Here is a 13,900-nt window from a genome sequence, read left to right as displayed (position 1 = left end):
GGTGGGCTCTGCAAGGAGCAGTAATGTGCACCACAGACCATTCACCATTGCAGCAATGTTTCTTTCTCTCCACTGCTCACCCAGACGATCTTCTGTACAGAAATGTAGAAAGGCTATGGCAACTGGACGTGCTACCCTTTCACAACGAAAAACTGGTTGTCCGATCTAGACAAGACAAAGAGGCTATACAGCTGCTTGAGTCCCAAACAAAACAAGTCCGTGTAAAGGGTGTACAACGTTACGCCACTCCTCTTTTGTGGAAACCAGGGGCTCTTAAACTCAAAGGCTCCATGCAATCTGTTCTTGCAAATCTGAGGAGCACTGAAAGGAGACTCCAGAAAGATTCTGAAAGGGCCTCAATCTACTCAGGAGAGATTGCCAAGCTTATCGAGGCAGGATACGTAGCCAAGCTCAACCAAAGAGAAGCAGCCCAGACAGAGGAGTCATGGTATCTACCCCACCATCTGGTAAGCCATAACAACAAATCAAGACTGGTTTTCAACTGTTCGTTCACACACCATGGTCTATCTCTTAATGATCAACTCCTGCCAGGTCCTGCACTTGGACCATCACTTTTGGGCGTCCTGCTAAGATTCAGGCAGTATCAGGTGGCTGTAAGTGCAGATATCAAGGGCATGTTCCATCAGGTCCGTCTCCTGCCGAAAGACAAACCCTTTCTCCGTTTCATCTGGAGAGACCTACACAGTGAGAACCCTCCAGATGTATACGAATGGCAGGTTCTACCCTTCGGTACAACAAGCAGTCCATGCTGTGCCATCTTTGCTCTGCAGCATCATGCTCACAATTTGGAAGCCAAATATCCAGGGTTGCAAGACATGGTACATCAGAGCTTCTATGTGGACAACTGCCTAACAAGTTTTCCTACTGTGGTGGCAGCCAAACAAACAGTGGACCAACTACGCAGTATGCTAGCAGAAGGAGGGTTTGATCTCAGACAGTGGGCTAGTAGTCACCCAGCCGTGGTCGCTCATCTTCCTGCTGAAGCCCGCTCCTCTGCCACAGAACAGTGGTTAGTTCAAACCCATGTCGACCCAGTGGAGCCCACATTGGGCCTCAGGTGGAACTGTGCAACTGATACTCTTGGCTATCATTACCGGCCCATTGAGCATGCAGCACTGACTATGAGAACAGCCTACCAGGTGCTGGCATCTCAATATGATCCATTGGGGTTCATATTACCGTTCACCACCAGGGCTAAGGTGATCATCCAACAGTTGTGGACTAAAAAGAGAGACTGGGATGACTCGGATCTACCCACAAACCTTCAGGCCTCCTGGATCAACTGGGAAAGCGAGCTTAAACATCTCCGTGCAGTATCCATTCCTCGCTGTTACACACCAGCTTCCACAACTGCAACAGAACAGCACAGTTCCCTCCATGTGTTCTGCGATGCCTCTGAAAGAGCATATGGGGCAGTGGCATATTTGGCAGTTCAAATTGGAAGTGATGTGCATGTTTCCTTCGTAATGGCTAGATCGAGGGTTGCTCCTAAGAGGCAGCAGTCTATACCTCGCCTGGAGCTTTGCGCTGCCTTAGCTGGAGCTCAGCTGGCCAAACTGGTGAGGGAGGAGATCACTCTCTCCATCGGTCAGACAATTCTGTGGACAGACTCCATGACTGTGCTGGAGTGGATTCAGTCAGACTCCTGTCGATATAAAGTGTTCGTGGGAACACGAATCTCCGAGATACAGGAATTAACAGACCACAGATCATGGAGGTATGTAAATACGCAGGAGAACCCAGCTGATGACATAACAAGAGGTACATCTCTCCAAAGTTTGGCTGAGCCTTGTCGATGGAGTCAAGGGCCTCCATTCTTGAAACAGAGCCCAGAGCACTGGCCTAAGAAACCTGAAGTTGCACAGTCAGAGGGAGTCTCCGAACAGAAAGGCTTCTCCTGCTACTGCTTAATGGCACAGGAAACTGCTTCCAACCTCCCTGATGCCACACAATTCAACACATGGCGTGAATTAGTGGAGACAACTCAACAAAACAGTCAAGGTGCGTCCACATCAAACTCTACAAACAGTGAGCCTGTGACCAGTAGAGAAGCTGAAGCTGTTCTGCTTAGAGCATGCCAACTTCAGAGTTTTCCCGAAGAAGTTGCTGCCCTCCAGGCGCAGAAACCAGTTCCTGCACATAGTCGGTTAGTCAGTCTTGCTCCGGAATGGGATCCACTGACTAACATGATTAGAGTTGGGGGCCGCTTAAGGAGGCTGGAAAACTTAGACCCAGAACAAATCCACCCCATTGTGCTAGACCCAAGACACGCAGTAACAAAGCTACTTATCAAAGAGTTTGATGAGCGACTGCTACACCCAGGAGCAGAGAGAGTCTATGCTGAGATACGAAGACAGTACTGGATTCTCAGAGGACGCCAGGCTATAAAGCACCATCAACTTCTTTGTCTGGCCTGTCAGCGATGGAGAGCACAGCCAAAGGTCCCCCAAATGGCAGACTTGCCACCAGAACGCCTCCGACTGCTCTGTCCACCTTTCTACTCCACCGGCGTTGATTGCTTTGGCCCATACTTGGTCAAAATAGGAAGGCGGAATGAGAAACGCTGGGGACTGATCTTCAAATGTCTCACAACTAGGGCAGTTCACACTGAGCTCCTCAATTCGATGGATACAGACGCTTTCCTTCTTGCACTCCGCCGGTTCATAGCCAGAAGGGGTAAACCACACGAAATTCGTTCGGATTGCGGCACCAACTTCCGCGGAGCTGACAGAGAATTACGGGAAGCTTTCTCAATGATGGAGCCAGAGCTCAAGACTCAGCTTTCAAAATATCAGATTAACTTCAAGTTTAATCCCCCCGGTGCTCCACACTTTGGCGGAATATGGGAACGTGAAGTCCGTTCCATAAAGAATGCTCTCCAGGTAGCTGTCGGAACCCAAGCTGTCACAGAGGATGTCCTGTCCACCGTCCTAGTGGAGGTGGAGGGAATTCTTAATTCAAAACCACTTGGATATGTGTCAACAGACGTCGCTGACATTGATCCTATCACTCCAAATATTCTCCTTATGGGGCGGCGGGATGCATCACTTCCTCAGGTGGCATACACTTTAGGAGATATGGGGCGGCGAAGATGGCGTCACTGCCAGAATATGGTGGACCAATTCTGGATACAGTTCAGAGGAAACTACCTGCCTACTCTCCAGACTCGACAGAAGTGGCAAAAATCAGCAGAAAATCTGGAAGCAGACTCTGTTGTATTGATCGTAGATCCCCAACTCGCAAGAGCTCAGTGGCCCATCGGCAGAGTTCGAAAGACATTGCCTAGTAGTGACGGATGTGTGCGGACTGCTGAAATTGTCATTGATGGTAAAACTTACCTCAGACCAGTTGCCCGGCTGATAAAGTTGCCAACATTAGAAGGGAACACTAAGGACCTTTAGAGAATTCCCTTGATTACCCATTTGCTGTTCAAATGTGGGGGCGGCTGTTGTGAATTCTCTTCCTTTAAGTTTAAAGTTGGCTGTGTGTGTGAGGTTTAAGTTATGACTTGCGTAAGTAACGTAGTGCAGCGTTTCCAGCACGTACAGTCTTAGCGTATCTGCCTATTCACTTACTCCAGCGGAGGAGTCAGATTGCGCGCTCTCACTCAGCTGCAGCGTTTATGTGCAAGAGAAAGTTCATGATGAAGTAAGTTTATTGACATGTATATTGTTAATAACCCAGATGGTTACACTGTATAACAGCGGTGCTACGTTAGACCAGCTTAATGACGATGTTGATGTTTAGCGATCTTTCTGAGTGTAATTTGATCCTGATTAACGAGCGGATTCGTCCCGCTAGCATCACGGCTCGTATAGTTCATGTTTACAAAGTTATTATCTGCAACATTTCCAGTGTTATATTATCCTTCACTGGCTGTCATGTTTACTGCCTGTATGAATGATCCAGTTCATTTTATATATAATCTATATTTGGTTGGTTCTGTCAATTTCATTGCACTATACAGTTGTTATTATTGCGGATTCATGCTAATATATATTTCTTGATTATAATTATGCATCAGTGCATTATATGGGGTTATTATTGAGGCTGCAATTTATCGTACTGTTATTGTATTGAACAGTATGCAGAAAGTCTGTATTTATTTGGTTTATTTTATTTATTTCAGAAACTACCTCAACTTCACTAATGTGTATATGGTCACATCTTGTACAATAAACAGCCAAATTCAATCTGATGACTCCGACTCCCTGACCAGAGTTCTGTAGCGGTCAATAACATATTCACCAGCATTCAGTGGGGCAATCCCCAACAAGAGGTATGGACTTATTTTTACATGCTTGGCGATACGAGCCATACACCTTGAAGTTCTCTCATCTCTAGACACTGATTCCTTCATCAATGGTTTTAGAAGGTTTTTGGCGAGACGTGGTCAAGTCCTGGAAATCCGTTCGGATAATGGTACTAACTTCGTGGGCGCTGAACGTGAATTGAAGGAGGCTATTGAGAATCTGAACCACAACCTCATAAATGTTATGCTGTTACAAAAGAGTGTGAAATGGGTTTTCAATCCCCCAGCAGCGTCACACCATGGAGGTGCTTGGGAGAGGTTGATTCGGTCAGTTCGTAAGGTGCTAAACTCCATTTTGAAGACTCAGACCCTGGACGAAGAAAGCTTGATGACAGTGTTTTGTGAGGCTGAATCGATTGTGAATAGCCATCCAATAACGAAAGCATCGACAGATCCTCAAGATTTGGAGGCATTAACACCTAACCATCTACTTTTGCTTAAGTCGCAGCCGTTGTTGCCACCAGGATTGTTCGAGAAGGAGGATGTTTATGCTCGTCGTCGTTGGAAACAAGTGCAGTATATGTCGGATTTGTTCTGGAAGCGCTGGGTGAAGGAATATCTTCCTGGACTTCAGGAGCGCCAGAAGTGGAATACTGCCAAAATAAACTTTGTTCCAGGAGATCTTGTCGTGCTAGTGGACGATATGGCACCTCGAAATGCTTGGATTACAGGAAGAATTGTGGGTACTGTTCCGGACAAAAATGGACTGGTACGACGTGTACGGATTAAAACTAGAACCAGCTATCTGGACCGGCCAATAACCAAGGTCTGCCTTCTGCTGGAAGCGGAGGGGCAGTGAAGATCTTTGGACATTGTGGTCTTTACATTATTGGACTTTGCAGGACTTTAGAAGACCAGTAGTTCACTTTGTATTTTGATTTGGTGTCTGTCTCCCACGGGATGGTGGTGGTTAATTATTATCATTAAATAATTTGGGGCCGGAATGTAGGAGCCATACATTGGGTTTGATTGGTCTTTTATGGTATTTCCCTTTCTTTCTATACTATTGTGTATGTGCGTGCGCTAAGTGGCATCATCGGTTACTGTGGGTGGCACTGGGGGGGGCGTGGTGTTTGTATTAATGTGTGCGTTCACCTGTGTGGCGGCTAAGGGTTTTGGATCATGGCGGTAGGGTGAGCATGGGGTGAAACTTTCTGTTGACCGTCAACGCCACCGTCACTGCACCTTCACAGCCACTGTTACCATCATTGTCCTCCTCAACATCTCCTGTGATTTCACTGAGGTATTTTGTACAGTTCACGAAGAACATCTGTTGAAGTAAGTGTTTGTTCCTGGCGAAATAGAGCAATAAAGACCTTTTATAGTGGTTCAGCGTGACGCGTCTTCAGTGTTAACCCACATGTTTTAGCCTGCCGCGGCGTTTGGATTGATTTAGAGTTTATACGCCGCAATACTGAATATCCATGATCACTCAAGCAGCGAGAAAACTGTGATGAATGCAATAAACTAAAAATATATTGTTTTTATATGCACAATCAACATTCGTAAATGAGTAGTTTGATATTTCTCCATTGTTTTTAATTCGATCATGCTGTTTGCAATGCTTCATGGGATTGTAGTTCTTTCAATCACTGAGGCTGTTAAAGGGTTGGTTCACCCAAAAATGAAAATTCTGTCATTAATTACTCACCCTCATGTCGTTCGTCACCCGTAAGACCTCCGTTCATCTTCGGAACACAGATATTTTAGTTGAAATCTGATGCTCTGAAAGGCCTCCATTGGCACAATGCACGGTTCACTCTCAAGACCCTTAAAGACGTTGTTAAAGTCCATCCAGTTCGTAGTGTTGTGATTGACCTCATAGCCGATTGGCTCGTTTCATGGCTTATAACTCTTTAACAAAGACTTTTTTTAAAAATATATAAAAAAAAATTTAAAATACTTACGGAGCCAACACCATTGAAATGTGGGAGGGAACTTGCACTCTATTTTATCTTGTGTGCATGTTTTTAAAATCCCTAATAATAAAGGATCAGCGATATAATCTCAGATTCAACACTAATCAGTGAATCACATGATGATTATGTGATCATCATAAGTAGCCAACATCACCTGATGATCACATTTTCTCTTTGCCATAATAAATGTGTCCTATAAACACACAGTCACAGCAGCCAGAGAAAAGTCAAGGGTCAAGAGCAAGGGTCAATCAACGCAGATCATATCCCATGCTAAAATTAAATGAATATATTAAGATTGGTTGCATTTGTCAAATTACAGGTAGGCTATTATTATTATTAGGGATGCCACAATTCATAGCCTAATATTGAACCGTTCGGCATTCACAGTTCAATACGCGCTTGTGAATTGCGTTTTTTTTTCTTCGGTTTTGCATGTAATTAATTACTTGCCACCTTCAGTGTGGCAAAATAAGGGACACCCATTCATGACCCCCCTAAAAAACAATTGCATAAAGGACAGAAATAAAGAATACGTCATGAAATGATTATTTCAACATTGACAACTTGACAGCTCAATAATAAACCATAAGAAAACATGAGATCAAGTATGTGAACTGGCAACAGAACACATTTTATATTATTTAACATTTGATTATTTTATTTATTTATTTATTTCTAAATAACTCTTTAGTAGCCTATTTGGTGCACTTTAGAGGGATAGTTCACCCAAAATTCTGTCATCATTTACTCACCCTCATGTCATTCTGAACCAGTAATCACTTTTTTTGAATTTCAAAAATGTTTTTATTATTATTAATAATTTACTTAAATTTTGACTATATTATCATGTAATTATTTGTCCCATTTTTATCTAAATATTTTTTAAATGCAGGGCCGGCCCTGACCAATTTGCTGCCCTAGGCAAGATTTTACTTGGTGCTCCTTGTAAGGTTTGGCACTACATGTTATCAGTCTAAGTTGTGGAATAACTACTGTTTTATTTTTGTAATGCATTGATGTTTTTATTTTTATTTTCATTGTTGTTGTTTTATATGATGTCCAGTCCATTCTACCCCGTCATTATGTTCATGATATTATTATTATTTTATTTTTTAAAAGGCTGATGATAGTTAATCTATACAAAAATAGCACCTATCAGTGATGCGCGGGTCAATGTATAAACAACCCGCACCCGACCGACGTTTTCAACTAACCCGCCCGCAACTCGGACCGCAAAAAAAAAAGAAGAAAATATTGTACCCGACCCGCTTCCTGACCCGCATTTTTTAAAAGTAGTAAATGCTCATCGTAGCTCATTGGGCCATTGAGAAAATGTTTCAGGCCCTGGCGTGGTGCTCAGAGGTGCAGCGGCGAGAGTAGGAAGTTCTTGAGGCGGCCCATCATTTTCCATTTCAGCTCCAGATGCATATTATTGATGAACACGATGTTTATGTTTCAACCCGGCTTGAAGAATTCATCAGCCCACATTTGGAAAACATTTGGAAAAGTGTGAAAGCCCTTAGGAGCGCAAACTGTTATTTTTCTGAATGCTGTATGATATAGCCTAGTGTTATGTAATACAGGCTTGATTTATTCATTTATTTCGTTTAATTTTCTTAACAATTAAGATGCTGCATGTGTTTATCCAGTCTAATCGAAGTGTGCGTCTCTCCCCCGACTTTCCCAACAAAAATCCCGCCCCCTCTCAGAAAATACATAAAACTGACTTTAAATGCGTTTAAAAGTAGCCTATTAAAATGGTACAATGGCATTGCTCAGTTCAACGTTTTGGGAAATCGGGCATTTTGTCCCGCGTCAGCATTTATTCAAAAGTTAATAACGCTCAACATTCAAAAGGTAAATAAGGATTTATTGACGATCCGACCGACCGTGACCCGAATATCATTAAAAATATTTTTGGATGACTCGTAACCGCGGGCACCCGCTCATTTTGGATCAACCCGCGCATCACTGGCACCTATGCCACATTACAGCCCAAACACAAATAGCAAGAGTAATAGCATCCAGCAAAAGTGTTTGTTTTCCAGTAGGTGGCAGCAATCTTCCACTAAACTATGCACATTCATGTTTTCACCATGAATTAAACTGAGAAATGTAGATATTTAATGTGAATTTTAAATAAAATGTTGCTATTTTAAATAAACCTGTATATAAATATCATTACTAATTTTGGCAAATACATTTTAAAATTGCCATATGTCCCCTTAAAACAGCACAACTGTAGAGTAAAAACATTAGGCTATTTAAAAAGTGATATTGCATGCGTTTTTATTTACAAAATCACACTGGCTGTGGCCTCTCGAGAACCCAGAACAGCTGTTTGTATAAAGTTTAAGGTAAAACTGGAATGAATTAGCGAACATTAGTATTTTACTACTATGCAATTAAATAAACTGTACATTCATTAGCCTATCACGTTACCTCTGTCTTTACACTGCAAAAAATGCTCTTCTTATTTAGTATTTTTTTTTCTTGTTTCCAGTCCAAATATCTAAAAATTCTTTAATCAAGATGTATTTACTAGTAAATTGACATTAGATATTTTTTCTTGTTTTCTGGGGGAAAAAAACACTCAAATGAATTGAGTTTTTGCTTAAAACAAGCAAAATGATCTGCCAAATGGGGTGAGAAAAATTCTTATTTCTGTTTGGGATGGAAACAAGAAACAAGATTTAATCAGAAACTAGATTATTTTTCTCACCCCAGATAATTTAGCTTGTTTTAAGCATAAACTCACTTAATTTTGATTTTATTTTCAAGAAAACAAGAAAATATATCTTATGTCATTTTACTTATCTAGTATGCATCTTAATTTAAGAAGTTTTAGATATTTAGACTAGAAACAAGACAAAAATACTAAGTAAGAAGAGCATTTTTGCAGTGTATCCTTTATCTTCCCTGCATCAGAGGGCTTCTGTCTTTTTTCTGGCAACTTTCACCGTCTACACCTGGCGCGAGCGGCCAAGCACCTTAAAAAATGAAAGCAATCCTGTCTACGTTGGATGCGGCGAGAGGCGACGCGACACAACAAATTCCCAACGTTAAACTGATCGCGCGTTATATTTCTGACGCACTTCAAGTAGCTCGGCGGGGGAGATTGATAAGGCGGACCGGGAAGAGGCGGGGGACTTCGTTAAGTTAATATTTCTAATTAATATTAATAAAATAGTATTAGTAATAGTGTAATACATTTTGGCGCCCCTATGGATGAGTGGCGCCCCTAGCATTTGCCTATTCCGCCTATGCCACGGGCCGGCCCTGTTTAAATGTCATAAACTTTATATGACAGGATTATAAATTAATAATAACATTTATTAGGATATAATCTATGAATTAACCTGTCTAAAAAATAATAATTCTGTCTGCCAAGCTCTGATAATGTATGGATTAATCTATTAATATATTATCCATTAAAAAAAATTATAGGCCTACACCTTTAGAAGCACAGATGTGTCTGTCAGCGCTGCTGCTTTAAGTCAGTCAGTCTGAGACACTGAAATGCTCTCATAAAGTGTACAGTTTGCCTGAGGTTCATCACGAGTTACTGGACAGACCCATACCTTTTTGACATTCAGCTCTATAGGCCTATCTGGAGATCCTCTTGCGTTCAAACGATGGACGCGACGCAAGCTCGACGTGTTTTTAAAAAACCGCGCAAGTTTACAGGCACACTGGCATGGCACAGTGGCAACAAAGCTGCTAAAACGCAATCATGCACAAATGAGCTCCTGTACTACTTATTGTGAAATTGATTTCTTTGTATTTGCTATCAGTAGGCTATTCTGCAAAATCCGTATGTGTTCATTGAACTACGTGTGGACTTATGTAAAATAAATTTTGCTTGTATAAATACGGGACGATTCCGTATTTTACGGGTCGGGTGGCAACCCTATTTTATTTCACTCCGTTTGAAATATTTCTCTCAGTTTATTTCGGCTCTGTTTGAGTGTGCCTGTGAGTCTACGCGCTGATATGAGCAAATATCCAATCATAGGGGTGTTTAGCCACGCTTGCAATGCTGGTGTCAGAGAGTTATAGGCCTCCTCACGGAAGTTATTCACAATCACGAAAGTTCATTATTTGCACGCGTTTTAAAGCCTTGCCGGTTATTAAAGAGCACCTATCATGGAATTTGGAAATGTACCTTTCATGTAGTGTGTAACATAGATCTAAGTGAACAAAAACATCCTGTATAGTTTGAAATATGACAGTGCACCGTATATATAGTTATTTTCTTTCAAAAGTAAGAGTCGACTCGGAGTAATTTTTAAGAATCGTTAGAAGACCGAAGCTTTTTCTCTGACTAGATGACGTCAACTTGTCAAGTTATTTGAATACGATACGCCCACTTATTGCGCTCCAAGACGCCAGTGAAAACTAGAAAACATCATGGCCACGAGACGCTGTGTTCTGAAGTGCCACTCAAAAGCAAACTTTTTTCATCTGCCCAAGGATGAGCATTTGAAGACTAAGTGGCTTGAAGACAAACCATACATCGTCGCGATTGAGTGTTTATTAGTCATCAAATGTATGTTTCGCGATCTCAGGAAGCTTTTATTATGGACTTCTATTATGGCACATGGTTCTTCTTCGTCTGTCTGTACATAGACTCCATGTGCACAGAGCGCCCTCCGGCTGCCAGTATGAATTGAAAACAACACATAAGAGACTCAATCGCTCATGATTAGGCTATATCTGCGCATTTTGAGGAAGTATTGAATAAAAAATACTCCTCTGTTTAGAAATTTGACACAGACATATGAGAATCTATCAATATATCTCCTCATCTGCACACTTTTGAACTAAAAGCCCTGAGGGATGTTGATTTGTCGCGAGTCTTCGTGAGGAGAATAGAGGAGTTTTTTTATGAATGAGATCAGCTGAGGCTCATATTACAATCAAAAGTACAGACGCGGTTTTCATATTCATAACTCCTGACACATATTAACAAATTACTGTCACTATAAGACTTTGATGGGTGTTCTGTTTCCGAAAATATCTGCACAGACTATAGAGTGCCGAAGTAATGACGTCACTTTGTAGGCCAAAACGCGGAAGTGAGTTAGCATTTTAGCCCTATGGGTTCCCTCGCCCTAAAGTCTATGGGTTTTTTGAATGGGTTTTTGCTAAATCGCCTGAAATAAGGTCTGTGGTTAACAAAGCCTCTATATATTTTCACGTTTTAATCTATGACATAAAACACACTAGTTATAACCTGCTTGTGATTTTTTAAGACTTTATTGTGTCTTAAAAACGATGGTTGCTAACAAGTTGCTAAAAGGGACTACATCCTTTGGCGGGGACTTAAGACGTCATCGTGACAAACAGGCAATCTCTCACTAGCCCGCGTTTCAGCCTCACTTATGAAGAACTTATGTGGCATGAATAAATCGCGCTATTCGCGCAAAGTTGGATGCTTGAACATTTGGAGTTTACTCTCTTCACATGTTTGTCTCGTTGAGAAATGGCTGACATGGGCTGTGTTTACACATCTTTTTGTGTTAAAATCTACTGTTAATGTGTGACAACTTAGTTTTAAAACTTTTTCAGTCAATAATGTAGTTGTTTAAAGCTCAAATATGTGGTTTATTTATAAGAAGAGTGCCTATTTAAACATTTTATCTGGTGTTTTCGGAGTTGTGAGCTCCAGTGAGTCAGCGGCGGTCAGCGCTTGTTTAGCCGGCGAGAGTAGATTTTCCTCGGCTAGTCCTTCTGCCGCCTGCCGCTGGCTCTGATGTCTATGTGGCGTCTCCAGCTATAATTAGTCTTGTGGAGATTTAACGGCCCATATTTGCTCTCATGGATCTATAATTTGTTCCCTGGCAAATCGTTTAGGCTGAGGGCAAAGATAAGTTTCATTACTTGTTTATTTTTAGGCTATAACTGTACGTTACCGTTGTAAGTTAGCCGACTAGCACTGACTTTGAATGTTTGACTGAATTGTTTGCTTTATTTCATGTGTAGCTTATTATACGTTTCGTATTATTGATCATACATAAACTTGCATTTAACAAAAAGAGACTGGGTTGTGTTTCATGTCATTTAATGTTATCACAGTGATAATCATATTGTCTGAAAAAACATTAACAAAATATAAATCTCAGAGAGGCACGCATAAACAAAATTAGTTTCTAACATTTTGGGAAAAAAACGAATGGGCAATATTTCTCATGAAAAAGTGGATAAGTGTTCATACACAGCGCAGATCATAATGAGCGAGCGTGTTTTTTAAATAAAGTTTGAGGAAGCTTGAAGATGACGTTGATCCGCGACCATGGTGTGCTGTAGTCCGTTTATAGCCTACCGTTAGCATTTTATATCTGACGGCTTTATTTGGGCTTCAAAATGTATACATTTTGGATTAACTTGTAAAGATTATCTTGGTAGACAAAACGTGTAAGGGTCATTACTCTTTGTTGAACACAGATCTTATTTTTTGCGATTTTCCAAAAGTCTATGGGGAAAATGAATGGCTTTTTGATCGAGGGAACCCATGCGCCGCTAACTTCCGGGTTGGCCTACAAAGTGACGTCATTACTTCGGCACTCTATACCAATCACAACTGACTGGGTCATCGGACCAATCACCGCAGATTAGCGTCACGTAAAGGCGGGGGTTTGAAAAGTGAATCACTAAAGGAATCATTTGAGAATCGCTGTCAAAACAGGTAAAAATAAATGCATATTATAAGAAAACTAAAGTCTTTTTTGTCATTGCATGCATGCAAAACTGTTGTTGGGGACTTCTAAAACAATATTTGGAACATTTTAAATGCCATGATAGGTGCTCTTTAAACATTTCATTCGCGTGTTGCACTGGTTTAACATGCGCTGAGCGCGCGCACTAGCTTGTCAAACACGTGATTACTGGACTAAGTAGGCTAGTCTTACTGCGCTAATACTGTCAAATACACACAAGGTTAACATTAACCCGTCGGTTATGTCTAAAGTGAAAGTAAAAATCGGCGTATATTAGATGTGAAGAGGTCTTAAATTGAACATGAACAAGCTACAGCTTGTCCTTAAAGGGACAGTTCACCTCTAAAATGATGTCATTATTTACTCACTCTAATGTTGTTCCAACCCTGTATTCATGTCTTCTGTTGAACACAGACAGCTGAATACCAGACAGCTGATGTTAGCCATTGACATCCATATTATTTCCTACAATGGGGACCAGCAACTGTTTGGTTTCCAATATATTTATATATATTGGAATATATATGGAATATATTTATATATATCCAATATATATATATTTATATCCAGATATATTTTATGTCCAACAGAAGAAAGAACTTTATTCAGGTGTAAAACAACTTGAGCGCAAGTAATCGATGACAGAATTTTTGTTTTTGAGTGAACTATCCCTTTAATGTTATAAAACAACAAAAGACAAAGAGAAACTCACTCACTGCTCTTGACTGAAAAACTTTAATAGCTTTAATAAGAATCAATGTATATTTTATAGTGAAGTCTATGTAGTGTTTTAATTTTACATTTATTCATTCAATTTCATACTTAACCTCTTGCTGTTCCTGTCGGCTAAGAATAGAATAGCAAAAAACTGATGTGACAAATCATCAGAACCGAACCGAAAACCGTGGTTAAAAACCGAGGTATGT

The sequence above is a fragment of the Gobio gobio genome (assembly GCF_949357685.1).
Source record: "Gobio gobio genome assembly, chromosome: 24".
NCBI lineage: Eukaryota > Metazoa > Chordata > Actinopteri > Cypriniformes > Gobionidae > Gobio > Gobio gobio.
This window is presented reverse-complemented; position numbering follows the sequence as displayed.